Source organism: Lissotriton vulgaris, chromosome 2_1 (assembly GCF_964263255.1).
Source record: "Lissotriton vulgaris chromosome 2_1, aLisVul1.2, whole genome shotgun sequence".
NCBI classification, from domain to species: domain Eukaryota; kingdom Metazoa; phylum Chordata; class Amphibia; order Caudata; family Salamandridae; genus Lissotriton; species Lissotriton vulgaris.
In genome coordinates, this window is record NC_141687.1 from 609433445 (window position 1) to 609446717 (window position 13273).

A 13273-nucleotide genomic window follows, 5' to 3' on the forward strand; every position below is an offset into this window, starting at 1 on the left:
CATTCTACACAGCACCATCTGGGTCTCCACTCAGGTCTAAACTACTACAATCTGGTCTACAAGGCTCCACAACACTCTATGCCACTCCACTCTATAACACTCTAATTCACTCTATGCCGTTCCACTCTACAACACTTTACTCCCTCCACGACACTGCACAACACTCTACATCACACCAGGCTACTCCATGACACTCCACTCCACTCCAGAACGTTCAACTCTACCCTACACCCCACTATGCCACTTCATCCCATTGCATAATACCCACTTTACGACATTCAACTCCACGCTACTTTCCTTTACCCCACTAACTTTTCGCCATGCTGAATAACAGCCACGCTGGTGTACAACATGGCTAATACATATTGCCAAAGCAAATAGCTATTGCATATACGAGCCCTGTATGCTTTGCCAGTGCTTGTTTATAAACCTGGCATAGCCTTTTCCTATGTTTGAGCTTCCCGATTTAATCATGGATAAGCTGCAAAGGCTACAGAACATGGCTGGGAGGTTTGTATCTGGAAATGTACTGCATCTCAGGCTTCAGTTCCAGAGGCCCATTTATTTTGTTATTATCTATCATTTAATCTCCCTAAATTTCTCTATGCCTAGCACCAAAATAATTTTATGAAGTCCTCTGAGTCATATAATAAATAAGTTAAAAAATATGTGATACATTTGTGTTAATTGTAGTTTCGTTTTATTAATGCAAATTAAACATGGTCTGCTCTATAACACATGCATTATTAGGTTTTACATGATTGTATGTTGAAAACGGAATGGTAAGATTTTGAAATTCAGCTGCAAACCTATGCTTCCAATTACTTGGTCATATTCAACTTCTACTTTTTGCCTTAATTTAACGTGTCCTCGGAAAACATTCGAGGTTGAGTCTAATCAGGCTCATTGATATGTAATGTCATGAAATGTAATTTCTTCTTCTTTTAATCCGTGGCATGCATTTTCATTCATCCAGTTTAGTCAAATGTTCACGATTATGTAGGGCATCTGCTGAGTGGGCCATTGGTATGTGGGGGTGCTTGTAGTGCTAAGCTTTATACTATGCTGGTGACATCTTAAGGGTTCTGTAACTCTTTACTATACAAAGGGTCTGTGTATTCAGCGCAGTACATCAGGGAGAGGTGTGGCGCCCTGGCCAGTGCTACAGACGCTGTCATCTGGGGATCAGGGTGACTCTGGGCAATAACTTGCTTAATCTTCCCGACGGCCCCCAGCGCCTGGAGACCCTTATGGGTGATTGTTCGCGCGTTGCAAATGTGGATTATTATTATCACCCCGCCGCCCCCACCAATTAATATGAATGCTGTGGGAATCAGGAAAGCACCTCATTGCGCAGAGCCGAAAAAGCAGTAATGGAGGCCTGCACCAGACAGCAGACACCGTTTCCATATTTCCTTCCATATTTTGCAACAATTACCACTTTTTCCAAAATGTGAAAGGGTCACAATATGCTGTCATGGTTGTTTCCACTCTCAGTATAAGCTTAGCCTGCATATGCTACGATGCATCCATTTGATGGTCTTATAATGTGCAAGTACATATTTGCTGCTCATTAAGTCGAACAAGTAAAGCACTCCTTCTGCGTACTACATTCCCCATATTTTTCGCACTGATTCATATCCAAGTTAATTTGAAATGTTTTCTTTCAACCTGATTGAACATTTCTTGACCTTCGAAATTGATTTGCCAGGATGTCCACTTTGCATTTTAGTATCCAAACACTTCAGCTGGAGGAAATGTAAGTAATTGTTCTACCAAATCAAACACAGTCTAAAGACATCCACTGAAAAGAATAAGAACCTCTTAGGAAGAGTCTTCATCACAATATTCAACCCCGAATGTACCACATCTGAGACAAGCGGACACAATATTAGATCCAAAATCACAGGTAGCATTCTCACCCATCGTGCTCACTTCGCATTCCACTTGCAATCTTTAAAAGTTTTTAGGTCGAGCCTGTCAATGCGCTTGCGCATTGAGCTTGCAAAAGATATTGGGGCTTAACCAGAGCTTAACCATCAGGCGTTTTGATGCTGTGCCCGTGAAAAACAAGCTCAATGCGCAAGCGCATTGACCTAAAAAGCGCGTGCACATCAAAGCCACCAGCCTCCCTCCCACAGGCATCCCCCAGCGTGCGCTCTGCCGCAGGCATTTCTCCTCTCCTAATTTATTCACTGCCCACGGCCGGCCAGCCGTACTTTCACTTTGACGGCCGCCAGGCCGTCTCTCGCGTTTCTCCTCCCCCCTCCCAGTGTACTTTTATTTTTTTTTACTTGTTTAATTTCCCACCCTCCCACCTTTGCTTGCCATTTATTTTCCCGCCCTCCCACCCTTTCTTGCCTTTCATTTCCCATTTCTTGTTTAAATGTACTATCGACTATGCGTAAGTGCTCTTCTTCAGGCGTACTTTGAAATGGGTAAGTGCGGCACACAGCTTTCTGTTGACTACATTGATTGTCCATCTGCAAACAAATGGAAACAACTTCGCTTCTTTGTGATTAGCTAAATGTGTGCAATATATTGGGTTGCGCTTTGAACGACGAGCTGTCCTTAAGCGCAGCCTTACACTGTTCTTCTGGCTCCTTGGCGTTAATTTGAGATGAAAAGGCGGCTGTTCTGAAGTCTGTCGCTGGTTCCCTCCCAATCGCTTGCTCCCCTGCTCCCCCGCCTCCCACCCCCATCCGCCTCACACACCACATCAAAGCGTCCTGTTTCCTGCTTGAGGCAGCCTGCTCACCCTGTGCCATCTCTACTTTCACCCCTTCCCCACAACCCCCACCCAGATCGCAGCCTGCCCAGCCTGTGCCGTCTCTTCCTACCCCTTAACCCTTCACCCTGCCCCACAACCTCTCGAGATCGCTGCTTGTATTTTTTTTGTGTGCTTATGATACGTCTTCACTTTACAGAAATACAGAGCTATTAGTACCTTTGTTGTGGTAATATGAATCGTACTCTCCTGCTAGGTGCATTAAAATTAAAAAGTTTCTATACCTGTTCTTTGTACAAGTTCCTGCTAATAAGCACTCCTACTGTTCAGTTAAAATTCTATGTGATGGTTCATTTTTTAAATGTATTTAATTGCAAGGATAAGCAGCTAGGTCTTTATTTTTGTTGCATAGGCTTGCAATGAATTTCTTTTTACATTTATCTTCTGCAGCAGCCTGCAAGACAAGACCTCTTTGCTTGTTTGTGCCTTTCTTCCCTCTGTTAGACTCGTGTTTCCCATGTTTTTCTGCTCTTATGCCGTCTGTTAGACTCGTTTTTTGTGCCTTTGTGCCCTCAGTTAGACTCGGTTTTTGTGCCTTTCTGCCCTCTGTTAGACTCGGTTTTTGTGCCTTTCTGCCCCCTGTTAGACTCGGTTTTTGTGACCTTCTGCCCTCTGTTAGACTCGTTTTCCCTTGTTTTTCTGCCCTTCTGACCTCTTTTAGACTCGTTTTTGTGCCTTTCTGCCCTCTGCATCACCACATCATCACTCAGCGCTACCCCAGCATCACTCAGCACCACCACATTATCACTCTGCACCACCACATTATTACTCAGCACCACCACAGCACCACTCAGCACCCCCACAACAGCACCACTCAGCACCATCACCACAGTACCACTCATCACCACCACAACATCACTCAGCAGCACCACTCAGCACCACCACATTATCACTCAGCACCACCACAGCATCACTCTGCACCACCACAGCATCATTCAGCACCACCACAGCACCATTCAGCACCACCACATTATCTCTCAGCACCACCACAGCACCACTCAGCACCACCACAGCATCACTCAGCACCACCACAGCACCACTCAGCACCACTACAGCACAACTCAGCACCACCACAGCACCACTTAGCACCACCACAGTACCACTCAGCAACACCACAGCACCACTCAGCACCACCACAGCACCACTCAGCGCAACCACAGCATCACTCAGCGCAAACACATCATCACTCAGCACAACCACAGCATCACTCAGCGCAACCACAGCATCACTCAGCGCAACCACAGCATCACTCAGCGCAACCACAGCATCACTCAGGGCAACTACAGCATCACTCAGGGCAACCACAGCATCACTCAGTGCAACCACAGCATCACTCAGCACAACCACAGCATCACTCAGCGTAACCACAGCATTGCTCAGCGCAACTACAGCATCACTCAGCACCACCACAGCATCACTAGTTCAAATATGTTCTCTCAATGTTTCAAGCTTTATTACAAATGTCACAAAAATATGTTAATATTTCACTTCTGTTCTTGGATTTTCGTCACAATAAAATACATTGAACATAATCTTGACAAAAGTTATTTACAAAAGTTTAAGCTATTGCCATTATAAATTACAATCACTTTTATTTAAGTATTACGTTTTTTTTAAAAATTAAAAGCCATTGTTGTTTGTAATATCAATACATCTAAGTCACGTAAATACAAAACATGTTGCATTTAAGCATGGGCGAATTTTGCGAATCTCGCTTTCGCGAATTTTGCGGATTTGCGAACTCGCAATCCGCAAAAATCCGCGAATTCTCGCGAATTCGCGGATTTTTTTTTTGTGTTCGCGCGGGTTTCTGCCAGTTCGCGAGGGTTTTGTACAATTTCGCAAATGCGAACTTACCTGTCGGGTCGCAAGTTTTGCGAACTTGTTGTTTCTACGTGTCCAGCCTGTTTGGGACACTCTTCTTCATCACTGCCACCCTCTGTCACCACTGCCACTCTCTGACTACTCATGCCACCCTCTGACCCACCCATGCCACCCTCTGTTTCATCACAGCACCCTCTGGTTGTCCAGTGTACATTATTGTGGCAAAGCAAAGCACACCTTCCCTGCCTCAAGTGACCTGAATTAATTTGGGGCTGATTAATGTGTCACAGAATATTTTTTTAGCTGGCACCTGCTTCCTTAGTGCTTCCTGATTAGTGATCTTTTGCACTTGCTAAGTGCTTTCATTGTTGCAAAATTAGTTACAACACCTGCCCTGCCCCAACTGACAATAATGAATTAGGGGCTGATTAATGTGTCACTGTTGGATTTGAACTTCCAGCCTGGCTCCTGCTTGTCTCCCTTAGCTGTAATTCAGGACCTTTGTGGCATATGTGTAACTATTCTGAGGGTCAGAGCAGGGTCACATAATAGTTGCAAGTAGGCAACTGAACTCTGGAGGGGCCCCTCAGGAAGCACTACAGGAAATGGCTACTAATGATGAGCTTGAACTTTTGAACCTGGTAAGTAGTTTCAGTTTTGCTAAGATCGTATTTCTGTAATTTAGCGCTTATTCGCGGGGCGCGAAGTTGATCTGGGAAGCCGCGAACTCACGCGAACAGTGCGAGCAAGCCATAAAATCCGCTGCTCGCGGATTTGCGGATTTCGCGGGAAATTCGCGAATCTCGCGGATTGCGAATTTACCGAAAATCCGCAAAATCCGCGAGCGGAACGGATTTTCCGCCCATACTTAGTTGCATTACAAATGCTATAGGTGTCACATTTGCGAAAGTTATAACTATTGGCATTGTAAATGACAAAGCTATTAATTTAGCTATTTTCAAAAACAACACATAAATAACAAAATTGTCATTTACAAGACCAATAGCTCAAACTTTCCTAATGCGAGACCTATTGCATTGCAAATGCTTGTTCTTCTTATCGCCCATCTTTTTTCTGGTGAGTTATCATGACATCTTTCATCAATCTCATGGGTAGTTCAAGTTCGTAATCAAATATATTTTCCAATATATTAGCAAATATTGTGTAATCCATTTTCAGTTTCCATAATCATAAAACTAGTTTGGCATCTCTCACGTTGTCTTTTAACTTGCTAACGAACATGGTATTTTCTAGGAATCATATAATAGACTTTAATTGATCTCATATGTATTTCAAACCCATTCAGACTAAATCTGTCCCACCTTGAACGCCATAGGAACATGCAGTGAGGTCTGCAACCCCTGAAGCTTGTACACTCACAGAAGAAGCTGTTAAGTTACCGCCTGTCCTCAGCAGTCAATAACCGTTCAATGTATGGGGGCCACAGGTAAATGTTCAGAGTTCATTGGTGCATTTCTTTGCAGCCTTGAGTGATTTCCAGTGCCTAAGATTTTTGCAAGCTTTCTACCACTCACCTTTGTGTTATTCACACTGTAACACCCTAAGTACGGCGAGTATGCCACAGGGCTCAACCATATCCCACTGATGAGTACTAAATAGGATTGCTTAATTTGTATTACAAAAAAGAAGTGCCCATGCCCTGCTCCACCCTTTGCCACTGCCAGCACTCCCAATGACAGTATCTACAGAACTACCAGACATTACACTGCTGCAAGTGTTACAATTCAGATTGTTTAGGCCCCCCAAAAGCTTTAACAATGGCTTGGGCAGCACGTATTGGTTGTTTTTAATGCATATTGAACTAACAAACAACTGTTGTTCTGCTAATCTTTAAATTACACAAACAGCGCCACTGTGTGGCAGCTGTCATAAGTGCCAGTGTTGACAATTAAGTGCCGTTCCGAGCACCGGAAACCACCGGCTTAAATTAAGCACTGCTAACTAGGCCAGCAGTGGTCAGGGGTTGCTTGTGTTCCTGTTCGGAGGGGACCTACCCTGGTACTTTAGGCTGGATGGTGTTTACTAATGCAGAACCAATGCTGATTGAAATGTGGCTGGTACCTGTCTGATATGGCATTGTGGGTAAAGGATGTAGGAATGGAGTACAGCCCTGGGTGGTTGCTAGTAGCTGAGACCTTTGCAAGCATTCCACGCTTCACCTTTATGCTTTACATATTACTTTGCAAGGCGCAAAGTAGGGAGAACATTCCTTTGCCACCCCCTTTCCCTTAGGCGTCACAAGCGCTTGCAATGTGTGAGTTGTGATTTGTAAAGGCAATTGTGTATTGCAATGCACATCTGTGTACTGCTTATTGCTACTTTTAATTCAGAAAGTCACCTGTGCTGTCTTTGCAGACATGCACGACTTTTGTGAATACAGCTTAGTTTGCTTATGGATAGTGTTCAATTTTTGACAGTCAACCTAAGTGTAAATTGTAACATAGATTTTATCTTATGCCTAGTTGCTTGGTCATAAAAAATAACATCTTCTTTTTAATTTGATGTACATTTGCTGTTTCAGTTAGTCTAGTGCACCATTCCTTCTAAGTGAGCTGTAGCGCTACTGTCCTGTGGTACTCTTTCAAGCCTGCTGTGGGCGGAGGCAGAGACCTGTAGTGTTTCAATATCTCTGTATGATATATGGAATTTTGCAATCCCTATATAAAAACAAATCTCTAATTGTTGTATAATCAAGAACTTGTGACCCACTTAGTTCACTATTATAAAGGAATGACATCAGAACTCAACTATTTAATACAGTTGAATTCTGATGTTGCAATGTCTCCTTCCAGAGCCGTACAAAAGAGGGTGGTGATGTACGGAGCATCTGAATCAATCAAACACTCACACCCAGTCAAGGGATTCACGTCTGAGTATACCCTGCCACACTTATGGCGGCCAAAAGTGGTACAAAAGGGGTGGCTGAGTGAGCTAAAGAATGGTGATGGATTAAACCCAGATCAGTTGACTGGGGGTGAGTGTTTGATTTGCTCAAGCGCTCCGTCCATCATCCCCTTTTGTTTCGCTTTGTTCGCCCTAAGTTGGCAGGGTATGCTCAGACGTGAGTCCCTTGCTCACTTGGCCACTGGATTCAAGATAGCCTGGCTGATGAGGATTATGAATCCGAAACCGGTCCCAGGATGCTTGTTTCCGGTCCAGGGAAGACATGGTTTGGCAGTTCGGGCTGGACTGTTCCCATGAGGCACAGGGTCAGACCGATTTGCATATGGCCATGTCTGAACTGGGGTGGCTGAGTGAGCTAAAGAATGGGGATGGATTAAACCCAGATCAGTTGACTGGGGGTGAGTGTTTGATTTGCTCAAGCGCTCCGTCCATCATCCCCTTTTGTTTCGCTTTGTTTGTCCTAAGTTGGTAGGGTATGCTCAGACGTGAGTCCCTTGCCCACTTGGCCACTGGATTCAAGATAGCCTGGCTGATGAGGATTATGAATCCGAAACCGGTCCCAGAATGCTTGTTTCTGGTCCAGGGAAGACAAGTCTTGGCAGTTCGGGCTGGACTGTTCCCATGAGGCACAGGGTCAGACTGATTTGCATATGGTCATGTCTGAACTGGGGTGGCTGAGTGAGCTAAAGAATGGTGATGGATTAAACCCAGATCAGTTGACTGGGGGTGAGTGTTAGATTTGCTTAAGCGCTCCGTCCATCATCTCCTTTTGTTTTGCTTTGTTCGCCCTAAGTTGGCACGGTATACTCAGACGTGAGTCCCTTGCTCACTTTGCCACTGGATTCAAGATAGCCTGGCTGATGAGTAAGCATGGGCGAATTTTGCGAATCTGGCATTCGCGAATTTTGCGAATTTGCGAACTAGCAATCCGCAAAATCCGCGAATTCTCGCGAATTTGTGGATTTTTTTTGTGTGTTCGCAAGGATTTCTGCCAGTTCGCAAGGATTTCTGACAGTTCGCGAGGGTTTTGTAACAGTTCGCAATCGCGAACTTACATGTCGGCTCGCAACGGTCACGATTATGTTGTTTCTACGTCTGGTTCATCATCATAGGTTCTCAGCACCCTCTGTTTCACCCCTGCCACCCTCTGTTTTACCCATGCCACCCTCTGGTACATCAATGCCTTATGCCACCCTCTGGTTCATCATCACTGTAGATTATGGGGGGAAAAAGCAAGCACACCTGCCTGCTTCAACTGACATGAATTAATTTGGGGTTGATTTATTAATGTGTCACTGTTTTAAAATTCCAGTCTGGCACCTGCATTCTTATCTGTAATTTGCTTTCCGTTGCAGTGCAATTTTTTTTTCCAGGACCTTTTTTGGCCTACTTGTAGCTATTCTATGAGCCTGCTGTGAGGGTCAGAGCAGGGTCATACAATTGTTGCAACTAGCAACTGAACAATTGTTGCAACTAGCAACTGAACTTTGGAGGGGCCCTTGTCAGGAAGCACTACAGGGAACGGTTACTAATGATGAGTTTGAACTTTTGAACCTGCTTTCACTTTTGCAAAACTCGTTTTTCTGCAGAGCAGCATTACAGCAACTTTAATGCCCCACCAAGCGTATATGAGAAAGTTGATTTCTAATCCAAAAGTTATCCAAAGAAAATCAAAAGGCCTCAAATCTAAAAAAAGTGCAGGCAAATGTCAACCTGAGGAGTTATTCTGATAAAAATAATCATTTTCAGAAGGTCTATGCTGCTTGCTAGTAGATTTCTTGTGCGGAATTGCAATTTTTGTAATTTTGCGAGTGCGAGATTGTTGCTGCCCGCCGCACCTACATGTTCGCAATTGCGAACTTACACCGCAAAGAAAAGAAATCCGCTGCGTGCGAATTTGCGGATTTTGCGGGAAATTCGCGAATCTCGCGGATTGCGAATTTACCGAAAATCCGCAAAATCCGCGAGCGTAACGGATTTTCCGCCCATGCTTACTGATGAGGATTATGAATCCGAAACCGGTCCCAGGATGCTTGTTTCCGGTCCAAGGAAGACATGGCTTGGCAGTTCGGGCTGGACTGTTCCCATGAGGCACAGGGTCAGACTGATTTGCATATGCTCAGACGTGAGTCCCTTGCTCATTTGGCCACTGGATTCAAGATAGCCTGGCTGCTGAGGATTATGTCTAAACTGGGGTGGCTGAGTGAGCTAAAGAATGGTGATGAATTAAACCCAGATCAGTTGACTGGGTGTGAGTGTTTGATTTGCTCAAGCGCTCCGTCCATCATCCCCTTTTGTTTCGCTTTGTTCGCCCTAAGTTGGCAGGGTACGCTCAGAAGTGAGTCCCTTGCTCACTTGGCCACTGGATTCAAGATAGCCTGTCTGATGAGGATTATGAAGCCAAAACCGGTCCCAGGATGCTTGTTTCCGGTCCAGGGAAGACATGGCTTGGCAGTTCGGGCTGGACTGTTCCCATGAGGCACAGGGTCAGACTGATTTGCATATGGCCATTTCTGAACTGGGGTGGCTGATTGAGCTAAAGAATGGTGATGGATTAAACCCAGATCAGTTGACTGGGTGTGAGTGTTTGATTTGCTCAAGCGCTCCGTCCTTCATCCCCTTTTGTTTCGCTTTGTTCGCCCTAAGTTGGCAGGGTATGCTCAGACGTGAGTCCCTTGCTCACTTGGCCACTGGATTCAAGATAGCCTGGCTGATGAGGATTATGAATCCGAAACCAGTTCCAGGATGCTTGTTTCCGGTCCAGAGAAGACTTGGCTTGGCAGTTCGGGCTGGACTGTTCCCATGAGGCACAGGGTCAGACTGATTTGTATATGGCCATGTCTGAACTGGGGTGGCTGAGTGAGCTAAAGAATGGTGATGGATTAAACCCAGATCAGTTGACTGGGGGTGAGTGTTTGATTTGCTCAAGCGCTCCGTCCATTATCCCCTTTTGTTTCGCTTTGTTCGCCCTAAGTTGGCAGGGCATGCTCAGACGTGAGTCCCTTGCTCACTTGGCCACTGGATTCAAGATAGCCTGTCTGATGAGGATTATGAATCCGAAACCGGTCCCAGGATGCTTGATTCCGGTCCAGGGAAGACATGGTTTGGCAGTTCGGGCTGGACTGTTCCCATGGGGCATAGGGTCAGAATGATTTGCATATGGCCATGTCTAAACTGGGGTGGCTTAGTGAGCTAAAGAATGGTGATGGATTAAACCCAGATCAGTTGACTGGGGGTGAGTGTTTGATTTGCTCAAGCTCTCCGTCCATCATCCCCTTTTGTTTCGCTTCATTATAATGGAGACTGTCGGTTTTGAAACTGGCTGGACATTCCTGCTGATTTCCGACAGTCTCAAGGAGCCTGTCTGCCAGTTAGAACCAGCGTGTAACCCCTACGGGCACTGATTTACGCCTCCCAGATTACGATTTTGGTTTCCGGCAGGGTTTCCATGTCAGGCTTTCTGACATGGTAACCCTGTCGGAAAGCAACTTTGGGGGTCCCAAGCAGGACCCCCTTCAGCCAGCAGCCTCTGGTTGGGGGCTGAGGGGGTGCCTATGGTGTGCTACTTTTCATACCTGCAATGTGTGGTAGGCACCTCACAGTGCCTCCTGGTGCCTGTCACAGGGTGCAGGGATGAAGACAAACTTCCTTTACTGTGTGGGAGCTAGTGCTGCAGCTGGTTTCCGAACACAGCACAAGCTCCCGTACAGAAGAGGGAGCTTGCGTCTGCATCATGTGTGGTCGCATCAAAATTCAGTGGTCGGGACAGCCGTAGAGGTTTATTGGGCCCGTGTCCGCAATGGTATTGTCCGCCTGAAATTGAAATAAGACCCCTTGTGAGGTTGTAGGTTTTCTTGTATTGGTCGGAAACTGACCACCAAGCCTCTTTAGCATCTCCTTCTAGGATGAAGGGCACTCCAATCTTTTAGGAACTTTTCCTGAATAGCATTTATCTTATAGGCGCACTTTCTCTTCTGTGCTGGAGTTGTCGATCTTTCCTCGCTCTGCGCATACCAGCCCAATACCATTATTTGTTTAGGCCCAAAGAGTCTAAAAACCATAGACGTAGAGGCAATCAGTAGGTGATCTCTGTAATTTCCTCCTCTTGACTCACCACTCACTTCAGAGGCTATAAGAGGACCTTTCTTCCTCTGCAATGCAGATGCCCTCACACTTGCACTTGAAATATGAGCGGGGACCTGGGAACTTGGATCAGAGATATATCACTGATGCATCATTGACCGCGCCCCCCATGCATGCTTTTATTGTATGAACATTGGAGTCATGCTTCTCCAATCCCCAGAGGAAGTTGGGTTTAGGCAGATGCTCTGATAGTGGCCACTAAATGAAAGTTAATCCTCGAGACAAAAAAACTACGTTAAACCAGGTTCCACATAGGTCTGAGGTAGTGGGGCAAGGGATTCCGTTAAAGGTGAAAAATCGTTCTAAACATAGATAAGTTGTTTCGACAGGGGACTACAAACTGTTGATACTGTGCTTGCTGCATCAACATTAGCTTGACTAATTCTAAAGCATAGAACAGGACGGGGAGTGTGCCACACAGCATGTACAGAATACTTGCAGACACCAATTCACAATGTCAGAACAGCACCTTTTGTTTGCGTGATCCACATCACATAGCCTTTCCGTACCCCTAAGTTCAAACCTCCTATGTGATAAATCCTGGGTCATATGCCACAGTGCCCATTTAAACACCTTTACAATCATTACAAGTTGGAATTGATAGAGTGGGAATACCATTATCCCAGGAGGATGCAATTGCCACATGTGCAAACACCTCACATAATACGTTTTCAAAATTAAAAATCACGCAGCATTGGTTTATGACACTCCAAATTCTGCATGTCTTGGCTTTTGCCAGGTCCCCCGCTTTACATTTTTGGCAGGTTCCACCTGAATGAATCTATCAGTAGAAAACTGCATATCAGTGATAATTATCAAACAACTTGTGACTCTGATCTCTCCTCAAACTGTTTGCCAAGGGAACAAAACCTGGGGCCAGACATTTAATTATACTGATCCCCAAAAGTGGTCACATTTTGTGATCAGGTTTTTTTACGACCAGTATTACATTTTGAGAACCAACCTATATACATACATGGCGGTTCAAAAAATTCCGAATAGGAGCGGGTCACAATCTGGCCTACTTCAGTAATATTTATGATGTAGATCACAAACTGTGACTCACTCCCAAGGGACAAAATCCCAGGGTAGTGATCTGTAAGGGTCAGCAGACCACCATGTCTGTGACTGATTTTAAATAACGATTATCTTTTTAAAGTAGCCCATTTCCCTTAAAAAGAAAAAAATGTTTTTTAAAGCTTCATTGAGCTGTGGCCGTGGTCCACTCGACCACTTGCCTAGTCCCCGTGAAACTTTCACTAAAACGTTACTATAAAACTTTCACAAACTGTCATAAAGGAGAAAGGTCCGAATTTACACCATTCCCCCTTTGTAAAGAGTTACACTCCCAGTTTGAGAGTCTGTAACTTTTCAATGGTTTGCACTCGGAATTATGGTTGCGAACCATTGATAATAGGAAATCGATTCGGTATTGGGAGAGGACACCCAGAACATGCCACATCCCAATACCGAATCTTTATCCAGTCACAATCCCATTTTAGGAGGCAGTAAAAGTTCACACAGCTTAGAATTGTGAAAAACATTTTTATGCTTTTATAAGAATATTTATTCAAAAATATTTTTACGAGAAGA